The sequence below is a fragment of the Anoplopoma fimbria genome, chromosome 15, assembly GCF_027596085.1.
Source record: "Anoplopoma fimbria isolate UVic2021 breed Golden Eagle Sablefish chromosome 15, Afim_UVic_2022, whole genome shotgun sequence".
Classification (NCBI taxonomy): Eukaryota; Metazoa; Chordata; class Actinopteri; order Perciformes; family Anoplopomatidae; genus Anoplopoma; species Anoplopoma fimbria.
The window spans coordinates 7,294,806-7,312,444 of NC_072463.1; positions in this window are offsets into that span (position 1 = coordinate 7,294,806).

The window sequence follows — 17,639 nt, forward strand, 5'->3', positions numbered from 1 at the left end:
CTTCCTGTTTGTGTGTTGCTTGTGTGTGTGTGTGTGTGTGTGTATGGAGGCACCTTGAGACGAAGCATCAGGAAGTGGGTTTCTGAACCTCCAGCAGCAGGTCTGATGGGTGGTAGAGAGGGGGGGGTTTGTCTGCTCTTTGATATGTGGCAGGAACACAAAAAAAGAACACAAAAAAAACCTTCCATTACTTCATCACATTTTACAGCAGGTTGCTTTCCAATATGGAAACAGTAAGGTGACACAGATCAAGTTTGTGGTTCATTCATTGCTTCCTGCAAAACAGGATAGAGCAGGTGTGTAGTTTTACTCTCAGTATCTCCATTCACCTTTAACCCTCACGGTTGAGCAAGAGAATGTGGCGGCATGTACACTTTGTAATTGTGTTATCAGAGGCGGGTTTACCTCTTTGTCTGAGAGAGAGGTGAGCAAATAGTACTGGATGTGCTAACTCTGCTATTTTCCCTTATCTACGCTCACAGCTGAGAGCGAGGTGGCTGCAGCCCCGCGTGCATGCATGTGTGCATGTTTCTGCATCGCTGCAGTGTGACAGGTGATGTGGTGATTATTAATCACCAAAAAAGGGCTGAGGTCGACACTGAGTGATGAGGTTAGGCCATTCAGAGGTTGCTCTGTTTGTACAATTAACCTCCTTCAGACACACACATACCAGAGCTCGCAAACTTGCATTACAAACAAGTAAAAACTGCACTTTTAATGTCAGTGCTTGGATTAGATGTTACTCTATGTAGCGACCCCATGGTGATAGCATAAGCCCTCATGGAACAAAAGCGCATGGTGGTGAATCTTAGAACAAAAGTTTGACATTTTGGGAAATGAAAATTTTCTGGCGCTTGTTTGTATCGGAAGTATGAAGCTGCAGCCAGCAGGTGGTTAGCTTAGCTAAGCACAAAGACTGGAAACTGGGGCAAATAGCTAACTAGAGACTGTCTAAATGTAAAAAAAATCCACCTACCAGGATCACAAAAGCTCACCAATTAACACATAATATCTTGTTTGTTTTATCCGTACAAAAAGCGAACTTTATCAGGACCAGTTTCTATGCAAACAGCGAATACTGAAGGAAGTCACTGCTCATAGCATAGAAATAGTCCCGCACAAAAACCCTCGAAAAACTGTGAATAGTAATTTTTACAGGTTGCTTTTGTGTCGAGAAAACAAAGTAGCTGTTTCCCCCAATTTCCATTTTTTTAGGCATTTTTCATTTTTTTTAAAACATTGAGAGAGAGAGGGGGAAGACATGCAACAAAGTTTTTTACCGTAGACGTTGGAAGTTATGCGATGTGGGCAGTAACCATTTTTGCTACAAAGACCCTGCCCCAATATGTAGCCTGTATGCTATGCTAAGCCAACCAGATGCTGGATAAAGCTACACATTTAATATTCAGACACAAGAATGGTTTTTAACTTATCGACACTCACCAAGTCTTTGCAAGAAAGCAAATATGTATATTTTCCAAATCGTCAAACTATTGTTTATTTTTATTGCTTTCACCCAACCAAAAGAAGATGGTGGTGAAATCTTTGTTTGTATGACTCTTTCCCCCTCAGAACCATATTTAATGTGAAGGAATTATAGTACAGAAACAATACAAAAGAGTGTGTTGTACAGCAAAACAAAAACAGCATGAGTCAGATCTTAAGCGGTGACAAACCAACCACAACAATGAAGAATTAAGTCACATTTTTGACAGTCACCTTGATTAATGGACAGCAATATGATCACTATGCAGGTATGTGTCTCGCTAAAATGCTCCTCAAGAGGACATGTGTCTGTCACAGTGCTCAAACCTTTGACCTTTCTGTCAGGGACAGACCCTCAACCTGCCACGGCCTCTAATGTGAATAGTGAAAGCACAGCTTCGTCATCTCTGTCTGCATTCCCTTTTAACTCTCTGTAGTTGATTTGTCTGTGGCTTCACGGGTGGGATTGTGGAGAGTTAGACTCTTGTTTTCCCAAATATTGAAATCCTTAACTTAATTATGGGGATGTGTTTTATAATTTGTGTTAACAAGGGGCCTCCTCATCCCACCTCTAATTCCTTCCTGACTATTATCTGCCTGTAGAGTATGTATGTGGGAGGTTCACCGTCTGGATACAAAACAATAGAGATGAGAGAAAAGTGGATTACCTCCAAAAGTGTGGCGACTTTAATTTACTTTTTTATCACCGAATATAATGAAATATGCAGTTTATTGTATTGTAGTTCTGCCTCCTCATTACGAGTATTGTTCTGTTTTCAACCAAAATTTCCCCTACACACACGTTTCTGGTTAATCACCTAATTCTGTGAATATCTCATCTGATTGTGGTGTTTTAGCAGTAACTGCAAGGCTTCACGCTCGGCATATTAGTAATCACGCCACTCTAATCTCAGTATATGTAACACTTTTCTCCCCAGTCATGCAGATTTCTCCGCTGCCTGCAGCAGAATGGCAGGCTTTATCTTTGTAGGTCTATGGCCATATGTGTCACAGTGAGACTGATTGCAGATCAACAAAGACAACAGTCACAACCACTCCCTGATCCTGTGGGTTTAACCCAGGCACTCCGCAGCCCTATTATCTAGGCGACCGAGGCCATGACACACTGCTTACCGAGTAATGACCATTAGCCCTTGCCAGGATCCAGTGTCACATGTGCTTTTCTTCCCCCGGGCTAAGTGGCAACCCTTGACCTGCAAAAGAAAGGAAGAGAAAACACATATGCGTTGAGCAGAGGAGCAGAGAGGTGAGGAGTCTTCAGAGGAGAGCTCTGGTTGATGGCCGTCTGACAGGTTGTGGAAACACACCCTTCCACTCCTTACTGTGACAGAAAAACAAACAGAGAGCTGCTAAACTCTTGCTGAGCCCCACACTAATGGACAAGCGATGACTTTTTTTTTTTTTTCCCAAACGGGACGCGCTGGCACAGCGGAAACGGGGAAACAAGGAGACGAGGACTGACCATTGGGAGAGCCCGTCCCGAACCTGACACTGTTGTGCTTTGGGTTTCTGGTCCACTGGGCTGAGTGAGTCTCTCCCTCTGCTCTCCTGAGTACTGGACCACTTCACTCTTCCTGTCTCATGACTCCCAACACCATGATAGTGGGCTCCATTAGCAGAGCAACACCTGCTGTGCTTTTAGACCCACTCCTGCTTTAATTGGGAACTTACAGGTTCATTTCAGTTTATAAAAAGTTATTTCTGTAGTTTTGGCCACAGTTTCCATGGCTTATAATAACATTGTTAAGATCTGGGAACCTCATTATAACACATTAGACCGCAGTTTATCCATATTATCAATAACCAATGGTTTCCAACACTTTTTTTGCTTCTGACCCCTGAACACAGAGCATTGTCTCGTTTCAACCCTTAGTCACAGTGTGCGTGTCTTCAATAGGAGTCATGAGCAGTGCACAAAAAGAGTGATTTTTCCATCCCTCAATACTTTTTAGAGGCCTGAGGAGGTTAAACAGACAAATATTAAAGGGACACACAAAATCAAATATACCTATTTTTCCTCTTACCTGTAGTGCTATTAATCAGTTAAGATTGTTTTTGTGTGAGATAAGAACTGTAGAAATGTCTGCCTTCTCTTATATATAAGGGGGCTATATGGCATTCTGTAGTGGCTAATGGTGCTCAAGGTGCCAAACTAATTAATTTGAAGAACTCAAAAGCAATGTCTCTTTCCAGAAATCATGATGCTGTTACTCAAGATAATCCACAGACCGTGTTGTGACCAGGAACTATTTTTATTTCAACCATAGTTTTCTACAGGAAGAAGGCATCTCTACGGCCGATATCTCCAAAACTAGGCAACTCACACTTTAACAATCTAGACTGACAAATAGCACTTCTTAACCCTTGTGGGGATCCAGACTTCTACCTTACACCACTTTATTTGGAGGTCAAAACAAAAGTTCCCATTCTGCTCAAGAGAACTGTCTACTAGAACAAGTATGTCATGTCAAAGTTGAACCATGGAGTTGGTCTGTAAACCATGACAGACATTTACACAGATAATTTTACTTTCCACCTTTGTTTTCTCCTCCAAATACATTTGGTTAACCTTGAGTAGAGTTTAAAAGCAGTGTGATGGTGTTTCTTGCTCTTCTTTTAATGTTTACCATATTTTAGCAGATCTTAGCAATTAACTTGGTGAAAATGTTATTATTCCCCCTAAACATGGTGACAGAAAAAATATATATATGACAAACGTTGTGTACGTTTTTGGTGTGTTTCTAAGCTTTTCACATACACACCATGACTGAAGGACATATGGAGAGACTACGCAGCTTGCCAACTCTACATTATGATAGTGAAAGAGGTTAGCATTCAGCCACTGAACCGTGCTAAAGCTAAAAACAGCGTTTCCTCCCACATGATTTTGCAGCATCTGTTTCCTCTGGTGGAAAACAACCTCTTTCTCACTTCTTGAACGCAGTTTTCAGTTTCTCCCAATTTCAATACTGATTTATATGACCTCAGCCTGTGCACACACACAAACAGACATCACACTCTTAGAAATAAATCCTACACTTACTCCCCTACCCGCCTACAGATATGCAATGAACCTGTATAGTTGACTAACCAGCCACTCTGAGTCATTCAGGCCTTTTAGAGGTATAAGCAGAAAGAAGATGACATCAATAGCAGTTTTACAGGAAGTCCTTGCTCCATCTTGTACCGAGGCCACCCTGCGCTAAACACAGATGATCGTATCTCGTATCAGGGATCTAACACTCAACGCACATGATGTTGATGAAAACTAAAATGAAAAAAACTGTGATAAAGTACAATCTGCATAAAGGCCACAGTAAAAAAAAAAAAAGATGACAGTTGGTACTTGAAAGGCAGGCAGACAGAGAGGATCACTGGACTAAAGTCACCCTGCTGCTAATACAACCACGGCTGTATCATTTTTTTGTTTGAGTTGTAAACAAGGCCTAGATATCTGGCCTTGGGAGGTTAGGGAATAGTGAAGTGAACTCTGTATATCTGTCTCCCTTTCTACGTGTGTGTGTGTGTGTGTGTGTGTGTGTGTGTGTGTGTGTGTGTGTGTGTGTGTGTGTGTGTGTGTGTGTGTGTGTGTGTGTGTGTGTGTGTGTGTGTCTATTTCACAATGATCTGCTGGCTGAGGCTCAGAGAGACGAAGATAAGAACTGACTGTGAGAAACCGCAGATCTCACACCCACTCACTAAGAAAGAGCACACCGAAACACACATAAAAGCACACTCAGGAACATGCAAGTACACACACACACACGGGTGCAAGCTCCAGCTCGTATGAGAGTCTGAGCTCACAAAGCAGCAGTCCTCATGGAAAGGCACATTTAATATTGGATATTGAGTTCCCTCAGGGACATACGTGGGGCTTCGCATGTTTGAAGAATTTAGCTGTTAAAAATCAAACAGAGTTGTCAGACTGAGAATTCTCGAGGATAGTCTTCCATGGAGAGAAAGCCCGGCCCTGAAACATGTCCTATGCTCACCCTCGAGCCTCACCTGCTAACCTGCTGTGACACGCACTCGCACAGGTAGGCAGGAAAAAAAGGATTAGAGTGTAACTTTACACAAAAGGCCTTCAGTAATGGAGGTGTCAGGATATTAGTAGGTTTAGTATCACAAACTCAGTGCTCCTACAGTGTCCTGTTTCCATCCGAGACCTTTTTGTAAACTTTATCAGAGGGTGATAGACAGTTGACTCATGTTAAGATTATTATTATAAGACCGGAGATGTGATTTGAGAGTTGAAACTTAGATTTGAGTAAGATTTAAACCACAAAAATGAAAACTTAAGACTTGCCTGGACTTGAGACTTTGAAGCAAAAATATGACACCATGTAACATTTGAATGTCTAAATAACACTCAGTCATTTGTCTCACTGGCTGCTGACTTACTACAGCCACACAACTGCACATACACAAGCCTGCTCTATATATATATATATATGCTCTTCTCATACATATTTAAACTACTGTCAATACTGAATAAAGTATAGCATCTATAGTGTATTCATATGTGTACCACTGTCTATACTCGTACCTGCACTTTATATTTTAGTAAGTTTATTTTAGCTCATATTCATACTGTTTATAGCTTAGCTTATTCATATATGTCCTTACTATCCATACATATTATCTATACTCTGTACATTTCTCTTTTTGCTCAATTCAATACTTGCAGATGTTTTTTTTTTTTGTTTAATTTGTGATCTAAACATTTGACCTTCTTTTACAGAAAATAGCATTGGGGAGAGAGATAGGATTTAAAGATTGAAGTAGCTTAAAAAAAACATATGCATCATCACAAAAAAATAAGAATATTTGCAAGTTATAACAGAAACTGAAAAAAAGGACAAAAACAAAAATAAGAATGAGATGTTCCTTGCACTTTCACTTTTTGTGCTCGGGCCATACAAACATAATCCTCTTATATGTTTTGCTGCTACAGCCTCAGTTGGTTGGTATGTTAGCTAATGTTAGCTAATGTTAATGTTAGCTAACTTTAGATACTAGTTGTTTTCTAACAAACATTACTGGGTCATGTTTCCTCATTGTATGACTCTTTTGCTACTCATACAGTTCAAATGTTGCTGCCACAGCCGTATTTGATGTGGTACGACTGCTAGCTAACATAGCTATTATCTGACGATGCAAACACTCTGAAATATGCCTCGTTATTGAGATAAAGACACTCTGATTTCTGCTTCACTGTGACTCAAAAGCAAGAGAATTTAGTTTTAAGTCATGATTTTTAACTTTTAAAAAATCCCAGAGCAATTAAAAACAAACAAGACAGCATGAGGAAGGCTTTGCACGGTGACCTTTGGAAGGCTATTTTATTATTAGGCCCACACGCAGCTTTGAAAGGAAACTATTCAAAAAACATTTTAACATTATATTTTATTAGTCAGCATTTACAGCTAACAGACTTGCAATTGAGTTGTACTTTGCTTTTGAAGACTTGACTGGAGCGTGTCCTCAGGGATGGGAGAGATGATTTCAGATTGGTTTTGACAAGGTTTGAAACTTCTACTTACCCCAAAAGACTTGTTAACATCTCTGCTTGGGTCTTCATCTACCCAAGAAAAAACCTAAACCTCCTACACAATAGCTCTTTGCGGGAAATAATACATTTGTTCTCAGATGGGAATTCATCTGGGTTTTCCACTCAGCCGTCATTGTTATCGGAGACAAGGAATAACAGGGGGAATGTGATGTGAGAGAGCGGGCTCAGGCCCAGAGGAAGGCAGCAGGACAATGCGAGGCAAAGGAGATTCTTCTATAAATCACAGCCCTAACTGATTCCCCACCTGTGTCCGCTGTCTTCCCAGAAACACAGAGTCACACAAACAGCTGCCCTGCTCTGGAAAACCATCATGGCGGCAATGCTCAGACACTAAAATCACACAATCAAGAGTTCTGGATATCAAACGCCGGCGATGTGTAGAACAAACTACCCCTTTAAGGCAGAAATTGTTGTTTTGGCAAAAGGTTTTGGTATGACGTTCCACGGTGGCACACACACGCAGCTGTACAAATTCATGCTTTGCACACACGCGATCAAACAACACAGCCATTAATTTGATTAGAAGGCTCTCAACAATTTCCAATTTTCAGTCTTAGAAAAGGGGGATTGTGGTCCCGGCCAAACCAAAAGCCTGAAATTGATTCACGTCATCCGTAAACCATCATGATATTTACAGTAAGAGAGTCCCCATCCGGATTTATAGTATTTCCCAGTAAAAGGCTGTCAGTGTTTCTGAAGGTGACGCATCAAATGTGTGTGTGTGTGTGTGTACATGTACGAGTCCACCGCATATGTAAACACATCCGAATGTGAATGAGCATACAAACACATACGAATGTGTATGAGCATGTATGCTGAAGGGGGGTGGGGGGGTTGTTTACTTGGGCAGCCTCTCAGAGAGTGTCTCCTGGCCGGCTCCCACTTCCTGCCCCCGTGTGCCTGGAGCAGCAGCCTGTCTAGTCAGCCACCTCAGGGCTGACAGGGAGACCACATGCTAAAAGACTTATTGGCCTACTTTATAACGATCTATGGGAGGGAAGGGGAACCGTCGGCCTGCTCTGGGTGGGGCTGGAACTGGTTTGAAGGGAGATTGGGGGGTCTATGGGGTGTCTGATTTTTTTCTATTTTTTATAATAAAGCACTCCCTCCCGTCTCTCCCTGCTTTTCCTCTGAGTGCTTACAGCTGCAGGGATGGAGAAAGGGAGGAGGGGGGTATAGCGGAACAGAGCGAACAGGCTCGGCATAGAGAGGGCCCTTCATGAAGTCACATCTGGACCTTTCCCAGGGAACTCAATGGAGCGGAGAGGCTAATGAAAGTCTTAAGTTATGTAATTGAGCTCTTCCATGTGCACCAGACGGTAATGTTGGCTTGATCCGCTGCACAGGATGTTAGAGAAATCCTATGGACATTTATGTTACTCGCAACAGTGCCTGATGAACTCGGGCCGAGCTCTCGCCGCCACTGTCCTCGTGTCTGTAAGCAGCTTGCTAACTCAGAATCTGGATATAGCGGAGCTCCGAGGCCCATACATGGAGCCGCAGCAGCGAGGGACTTGGCCGGTGCGGCATAACAAACAGGCTTTTGGCATTTACTGCTACTAACAGGCTACTTAGGTTGATTGGCCCTGTGTTGTTTTGCTGTAGTTAGGCTTCCACTGACCGGCAGCAGTGGAAAAGTACAAGAGAATTATGAACATTTAGTGCAGCGCATGATTAAATGTGGTGTACAATGATTCTGTTTGAACCCTGTTCAAAGTGTAAAACGATTGTAATGTAATTTCGAGGCCTTGCAGTTTATGACAAACATGTGTCTGCTGGCGTATTGTTATGCTTAGCAGGGCCTCGAGCAGAGAGGCTGTAAAATAAGCTGCCCTGGCTGGTTATGAGTGGGAGAGGGAAAGAAAAGCCCGCACTGTAGGATAACAGGGTGAGAGGAGGCGTGATGAATGGTAGACAACACACATATACAGTACGTGTGTGCATGCAAACAAGCCTGTAGTCATGTGTATGTATGTTACCATGTGTGTGTGTGTGTGTGTCCATCTGCATGTAATGTAACAACTGTCGGTTTGTAACCACAGATTGAATAAGGTCTCCGGTATCAGCTCCAGCTTTGATTTACCTTCCACGGTCGAGGGGAGAAGAAAGAGAAGAAGCTGAAGCAGGGGAGACGCTCCTGAAATGAACACCTTGGTAAAACCTGCCGCCGTATAAAGTGTCAGAGCCGGAGGGCCTCTCTGTGGCCCGGTGCCAAGCCCGGAGACCACTATCACCTCCACCACCGTCACCACCATCACCACCACCACCACCACACCGCCGCGTTCTTCCATTAATAACGGAGAAGAATAACAGTGACGGAGGGGGAAGATGGGCCAGAGCGAACGATACATTACCTGGCAATTAGACTAAGGGCAGAGGCAATGAGGGGGAAATGCGGACCATATGGGAGGCTATGTGAGAGGCCACCTGACCCAAGGGGCCCACAACTCTCACATCAACACTCCTCGCCAGCCTGGACCTGTTTGATGTCTTACATAATGTACTGAATACCACCCTCTCCTCCGTCTCTCTCCATCCAGTCTTTTCCAACATCCCCTCCTCCCTCCTCCTCCTCCTCCTCCTCCACACTTGCCCTCTGCTTTCCACTCCGTGACCACAAACCACAAAGACAGGGGCCCTCAGCCAAGACAAACACAACCCAGAATCAAATCAATTTTTTCAGAGAAGTTATGGTGCGCCAATTACAGCTTAGCACGGCGCTGACAAGTCCCCTCCTGTGAGTGTGACAAGAACGAAGTCCGTTGCTTCTGTAACTGAAGTGATCAGACACACAAGAAGCATAACAGCAGCCGCCACTGACAAAGTCCTTCTTCATGCATCCTTTATATAACATGCGTTAGTAATCCTTGATGATCATTCCCTGGAAGTTTGCTCCGTGGAATCAAGCATAACTTGCCACGGAATCATTACGGGGCTTTTCCTTCTATTTTCCAAAGCTTGTAACGGGGAATTTTCCAAACGCTTCCTTCTGATGAAGGAGCTAAAGTTTAAATCCTTACGGTAATAGTTTGAGATTTTGGGAAGAACGCTTATTTGCTTTCCTGCTGAGAGTTAGATGAGAAGTTTGACATCACTTTCATTTTGTATGTTAGGAATAAGGCTACAGCTAGCAGGCAGTTAGCCTAGCTTAACATAAAGACTGGAAACAGTGGGAAACAGCTAGCCGGGCTCTGACAAAGGTAACAAAACACACCTCTATAGTCAATTTATTAACATAAGCTATGAGATAATCTGGGACATAACCCCCAATAAAAACACAATGTCGTTTTTTAAACACTTAAGTTTGTATGAGTTTATTCATTTGCTTTAGCGGGAAATGTAATTTTTAATAGTATACGGAGTCAGGCTAGCTTTCCCCCCTGTTTCCAGTCTTTGTGCTAAGCTAAGCTAACCAACTGCTGGTCGGAGCGTGATGTATGGCGTACAGATACAGAATGTTATCGACCTTTTCATCTAACTCTCAGCAAGTAAGCAAATGAGCGCATTTTCCGAAAATGTCAAATTTTCTTTAATCTATACACGCATAAACACACAGAGTGCGCTGGCTCTGCTGCTGACTCAGTCTGGCTAGTGTATAAGAGAGGCTCCTGGCCAGGTCTAGTCAGAACCAGAAGGGCCAGCAGCAGCTCTGTGGAAACACTGACTCACCAGCCAGGGGACTTAACTCAACTCTACCTCCTCACAGCTGGCTCACGCTATTTATTTCTAAAACACCTTTATTGTTACAACGCAAAATATAACAGAGCTAAAATCACGCAGGAAAACCAGTCCTGAGAAATAAATCTCACACCTTACACAAATGAAACTTAAAAAATCACGTAGCACTGCACCTCAGCTCCTAATCTACCGTATATAAAAGAGAGAGAGAGACAGGGAGCTGTATCATTAACATGGTCGGACCCCTGGGAGACTGCTGGCCCATAATAAGCCTCTTATTATACGACGCTCCTCATGAGAACTTGTGGTCTAATCTTATAAAACTTTGAACAACCGCTCTCTGCATGCTCCACCACCGGCTTATTAGTTACAGTTCTGTTTCTGGGTGCTCCAGCGTAGTAAATGGACTTGTTATGCTTCAGGTTCGTTTGCAAAACTTTTTTTAAAATGCCGCTTTGACGGAGTCCCGACTGAATTATGGTGTAAAAGCACGGGCCGAAGAGGTGTTGAGGTGTCGTTAGAGTAACACAGGTTTTTTCACACTGTTCTGTGCCGTTGCTGAAAGCTAAGTCTTTCATCAGCCCAACTTGCTCAAATGTGAAGTCATATGCACAGAGCCCAGCCTATATGCCACAGCATTTAAAGTGAAATACCCAAACTAGACATCACAGTTCACAAATTTGTAAGTAGAGTCTGTTTTTTTTATAGTATTTGTGTGTTTACTTTTCAGGTTTAGGGTCTCTGTCTCAATGTTGTGGTGGAAAAAAAAGGTTTTAATTTTAACCACGTAATTTTTTCCCTAAACCAGAGACGACAAATTCATCGCATCATCAAGCTTGTTGAACTATTTTTTTTGCCCAAAATATGGAAACAGGAAACAGCAGTGACAAAGGAAGTCAGAGAGTAACAACAACAGCAGTAGTTGTGGTGAAAGAGGCACCTCAGAAAAATACAAGAATTGAACCACCCGATTGTTCAAAAAAAAGATTCAGAGCAAAGCAAAGAAGATAAACCAAAGATCCTCTAGAGCAAACAAACTATTTGAAAGTGCTGATGTTAGCATCCAGATGTAAACAAAGGCAGAGAAGTACAGGCGTTATGACAGTGTTGCCCTCTAATCATGTGATATTGTAGATCATCTGCTGACAGCATGTAGAGGAGGCTGGTGAAGCATGACAGCAATTCTGAATTGTTTTCCTCTGCAAATTGGCCCTTTTGTCTCAAGTATGAGTTAATCCGATACATCGCCATAAACTTCAACCATCATCATATATATGCAACCATGTTTACGTTTTCTTTTTAACTTGGAAATGAGAAGGGCTGCACTGAAAATGGCTTTTCGGGATCACAAAGATGCATTTGGGAAATATGATTATTATTTTCCTTTCCAAGAGTTAGATGAGAGGATTTATACCCCTCTCAAGTTTATATGTCAAGTATGGAGCTGGGAGGCGATTAGCCTAGCTTAGCATATAGGCCGGAAACAGGGAGAAACAGCGAGCGTGGGTCTCTACAAACTTCAATAAACCACCTCCTGACACATGCTCTGTGTAGCTATTATTCAAAATGATAAATAGCATTATATTTTAAGGACATTCCACTTGTCATAACATATTTCAGGCTTAATGAGTGAACGTCTTGTTACAGTGAACTTCTTTGTTAGGTTTAGGCAACAAAACCATCAACCAACATCATGGTAGGAAGTATGTAAACTAAGTAAAATGTAACAAACTTAACATAAAATTAAATAAATAAATAAAAAGGACTGTGTTGTATGTATGCGCTTACACTGTACAAAATGACATAAAACAAAAAATGACATTTTTATTGAACGCTTAATGACAAATTGCCGTGTCCTTCGTACGCCCTCTGGTAAAACCAGGCTGATCATTCAGACTGACAGGACACTGTTTCTAGAAAGACAAGAAGCTGTAGAATTCTTTTAAATTTCATTTTTCAATGCCATGAGCCCAATCCAAATTTCTGTATGGGGACATTAAAGTATATTGTCTCCATATCACGATGCGGTACGATATATAACTATCTTATATTGTATGTTTGCGATATTTATATATATATGTATACATCTCTTGCCCCATCGTAACGGTTCGTATCACCTTTTCTGCCTTACCATACAACAAACCCAAAATATTTTATTAACCTTTTTTGTATTAAGACGGAAGACGCAGTATTCTCAGAAAATAGCTGTTTTTTGTAATCTGGTTAAACCTGGACCAGGTTTAAATTCAGACCAAACTCCTGTTCAAACTAAAAAACAAAACAAAACTAACCATTAAAACCCTTCTCCACCTCCACCCTCTGTGTTCGCTCTCCAGCCCAGGATTTGGTGTGAATCTGAGCTCCAGCACCTGTGTCCAGGGCTGCAGAGACCTCTTGGTCTCCAGGTCACGTCCGCTCTGATTATAGCAGCAGAACAATGAAAGCCATTGTGTAGCACAGAGAGCATGGAGCCTATGCAGTTTTCTCCATCATCTCTCTCAAACGCTCTCATTCAGCATGCACACACACTCACACACAAAAGTGGTGTAATGGACTACAGAGTTGAGCGAACCACATAAAGGTAAAAATGTTTGGTGTGTTTTTTTTGAGTGAGCATGAAATATGGTTGACTGGGTCTCTGGTGCTCAGGCAGCCTGCCAAGACTTGAAGCAGGCAGTTGAAATCCATCACACACACACACACACACACACACACACACACACACACACACACACACACACACACACACACACACACACACACACACACACACACACACACACACACACACACACACACCCTGCAGAAGACCTCAGGCCACAGGGGAAGAACAATCTGGCATGCCACACAGCGAGGCTCTCTGCAATTAGACAGTCGCTTTATCACACTGCAAACTTCTCTTTTTCCATCTCTCTCACACACCCAAACAAACACACAAAGGTGTAATCACTCACAAACACAGTGCCAAACTCAAAACTGCTATTATCTGTCATTAGGGACACACAGAAACACGTTGGGCAGCCCTACATCCTATAAAAAACGGTTCGGCCTCCATCTGCTATAGACAGCAAGTTCCAGATAAGTGCAGTATTATGCAAGATCCTTGAAAAGAGAGTTCTAATAGTTATAAATAGAGATGTGTTATGTTGGGTCTGTCCTCCAGAGGGAAGACTGGGAGGATCAGTCATAACCTCCGCGACCCATGAACCTTGACCCCTTGCCCTGGGGGTTCAGTACACATGCTGAGAGTCAATGATGTCCAGAGGGGTACACAGGAGTATTAGCTTTTATTTGGGCTGTGCTCATGTCCCCTCTTCACCCCTTCCACTTCCTGGAACCGCATCTAGAGTTTCCCTCATGTGTAACCATTTGAACACTCAAACTAATACACATAAGTCAATTTTAAAGACATGCTTGCAGCCACACACTGTGCATGCATGTAAACAAACACATACATACACAAGCCCTGACCCTCCCATTTGGTGTAACTGACAGTTGAGAGTGTGAGCAACACCATCAACAAGTCACTGGAAGCTTGTTGAAGACTTGTTGAATCCAGTCAGTGAATGTGTCAGAGGGTTTCTTTGCCATGAACGTTTGGTCACACCTTGCAATTACATTAATTGGATTGAGTCTTGGCTACAACTTTTATTTTTCACAGACTACAGGAGTAAACATGCACTGACATTGGTTACATCACTGATGGTGGTTGATCAAAAGTCATGACTAATTTGACATATTTGTTTTTGCGAACAGTTTGATTCCACACTAACAACTGTGAGAGTGGTTAGCACGTAACTTACTCTAAAACATAAATTGTCTATTTCTGTGTTTGTATTTGTGTTTGTATTCAATTATGAGATATACAATGTGTTAATTAATGAGTTTTAAAGATTCTCTTTTTTTTTCGACTTTCTTTTAAAAGCGCAGATTTTAGGACTGGTTTGAACTGACTTTAAGATGAGTTAGATATAACTTAATAATATCAAAGGAAATGATTGTGCAAGAGATTGATCCAACATTATAAAGAAGAATACGAAAAAAATAGAATATAAACATGTATAAATAATAGAGTAATAAATATTAAGTGTATAAAAAAGTAATATTAACATAAGTGCCTCATTGAAACTAAAATAGAAAAGTAATATTGGCAATCACAGCTACATTAAAATGCTCCAGGTAGTTTATTTTAAATACATTTTAAATAAAATGATGTTGCTCCACAGATGCAATACTGGCGCCTCTCATCCACGATCCACATGTGGTCAAAACAGAGCAACCCATCAACCAGAAGACTCAAAGCGTGAAGACGGGGTCAGAGGTCATGCAGTGATTGGCCAATAAAGGGAACTGCAGGGGGAAGTTTTGTCACCCTTCGTTTCAGTTTGGTTACAATAGCTAAAAGGAGTAAAATCCAGGTTTAGAGGATGATTAATGTGATTAAACTGATTTGGGCAATGAAGGAACAGGTGGGGCAGGACAGGATACACTGAACTTTCATTGAAGAAATATAACAAAGGTAACAGAAAGTAAAAGAATAGCTCATCCAAAAGTTTAGATATGATTATATGATAGGGAACAGGCTTCAACATGAGACACACTGACATGTCCCACTGGAAGTGATGGAGGAAATCAAGGCCAACGTAATGGACGGGTGTCTAGTGGAGTGTAAACCTGCCTTCCAGTAAATCTTAACTGACCTTTATCGTCATATCTGAAACAGTTTTCTGCATCTGGAATGAATGCATACTGATATTTATAGTATTATAGATACAGCATGCTAGATAGAGTAAAGGTTCAGTAATAAAATAATATTTCTGAATATTCTTGCTAAACAGTGGAGTCTTTCACCTTACTAGACCTCTAAAAATCTTTAAATGGGATAATCAGGGACAAAATATCCCACACTACGTTCAATATAAACTATGTTTGACCTCAGGCATACACAGATAATTCTAAATTAATCACAACTGAATAAAAACAGATCTCAAAATGTTCTCCTCCACTAACCCCCCTTGTCTCAAAACAATCCCTCTGAGTAGAATGTAAGCAAATCAAAAGGAAAGAGTAAAATCAAAAGAAGAATCCAGAAATTATAAACAAATACAATTCAACTTGACATCAGTTCTTATGAAGTAAGATGTGTAAACAACTCTAACAACCCCCAAGACAAGACAGATTGACTTGTAAAGAAAAAACAGGTGTGAACAGCCTCTGTGTGAGATGCAGGAGTGTGTGCGTGTATATATCTGTGTATGTGTGTTAACGCAGAAGAACATTTTGTCCAGGACTTGAAGCCAGGCAGTGAGTCAAGGCTGCAATGTGTGTGTTTGTGTTTCAAACCTTGACACCGCTGATGTGTTGCTGTGACAGTGTTTCCTACATAAACCTTTTCAACGTTCTCGGCTCTGAAATAGTATAACAGGAAGTGAGCGCGAGGTTGAATCTGCCTGTGGGGTGTTCTTCTCGACAACACCTCAGATCAGTGTCATCTATCACTCTTCTGATCTGTGTAGCTGCCATCAAAGACACCAGAGCTGTTTGGCTGACGTTGAGATGGGCCCGGCCCTGCCTGCAGCGCATATATATACACCCGGAGCTATTTCTCTTTGCCCTGTAAAGGTGGTTTGGTTTCAGACAGGCTGCTACAGGCCTGCATCTGGGATCAGGACCGGCAGACGTGGAGAGACTCCTGCCTCTGTGTGTGTGTGTGTGTGTGTGTGTGTGTGTGTGTGTGTGTGTGTGTGTGTGTGTGTGTTTGCAGAAAGTGAGACAGATCTGCTAGAAACGGGTTGCTGCATGCTGCTCGGATTTGCTGTGTTCTGTTCAGCGAGTAATACTGTAAAATAATCTGTATATAACACCTTTCAGAATAAAAAAGTATTTTCATCAAAAGAAAATGCATTGATGGATAGAAAGGACAAAAAACACCAGATAATGAAACACAAAATAAATTAAAACCAAATTCATACGCGATACAAACACTGTAGGCTTAAAAGTGAATGTATGAAAAATGTGGTACTAAAGGCTTGGCGATGTAGTAACTACACGTAGGACTAGTTGGTTAACTGCTGTAGCTGGCGAGCTAACTGCTAACTAGCCATGCTAGCACTAGTCAGTCACAATAGATGTTTAAATGCCTTTCTTTTGGCTCTATACTGGGTGATTTACTCTCCCCTAGACTTTTGTTCTCAGAATCATACACCATTTATTTCAATAAAGATTTATTAAAGAGGGGAAACTGAGCTTTTGAGCCAACTAGCTAGCTAACTGATAGTTAGCAGCAACAAGCTTACTAGCTCGGTCACTAACAGCGTAATCATTTTATTTTCTAGATGTATTTTTACCACTGACTCCAGTCTCATTACGGTTTCCAAAATTATTCTCTCTGGTGTTCCAGTTTATTCTTTAACAGAAATTAAATAAAAGTGCAACACAGCTAATAGGCTACAATAGTGTCCTCCATTTTGAATTCTTCAACTCTTCATTTCCTCAACAAACAGCACTATTTAGACAGCTTACATTGGTCAATTGCACAAACTTGCAGTTCTAAGTTCAAAAAAACAATTGACACAGATATACTTTGCCTCCTCGAGTGTGTGTATAACTGCTAAAGGGTTGCTGTGTTATCTGCTTGTGTGACCTGGCCTTAAGGGTCCAGGGACTACAGCTAAGCTTAGCCCATAAAGGGGTTAAAAGAAGGACCAGGCCCAGGTGAGCTTTAAAGGTTATCAGCATTATCTTGTCTACTAAAATTCAAAGGTAGAATATGGTAGATATGTTAAAACTGGTGTGACAGGATTCCTCATTGCTTGTACTTACTGAAAAAGTCTTTGTGACTCTGACAGGAATACAATAAATTATAGCAGTCAAGAAGAAATTA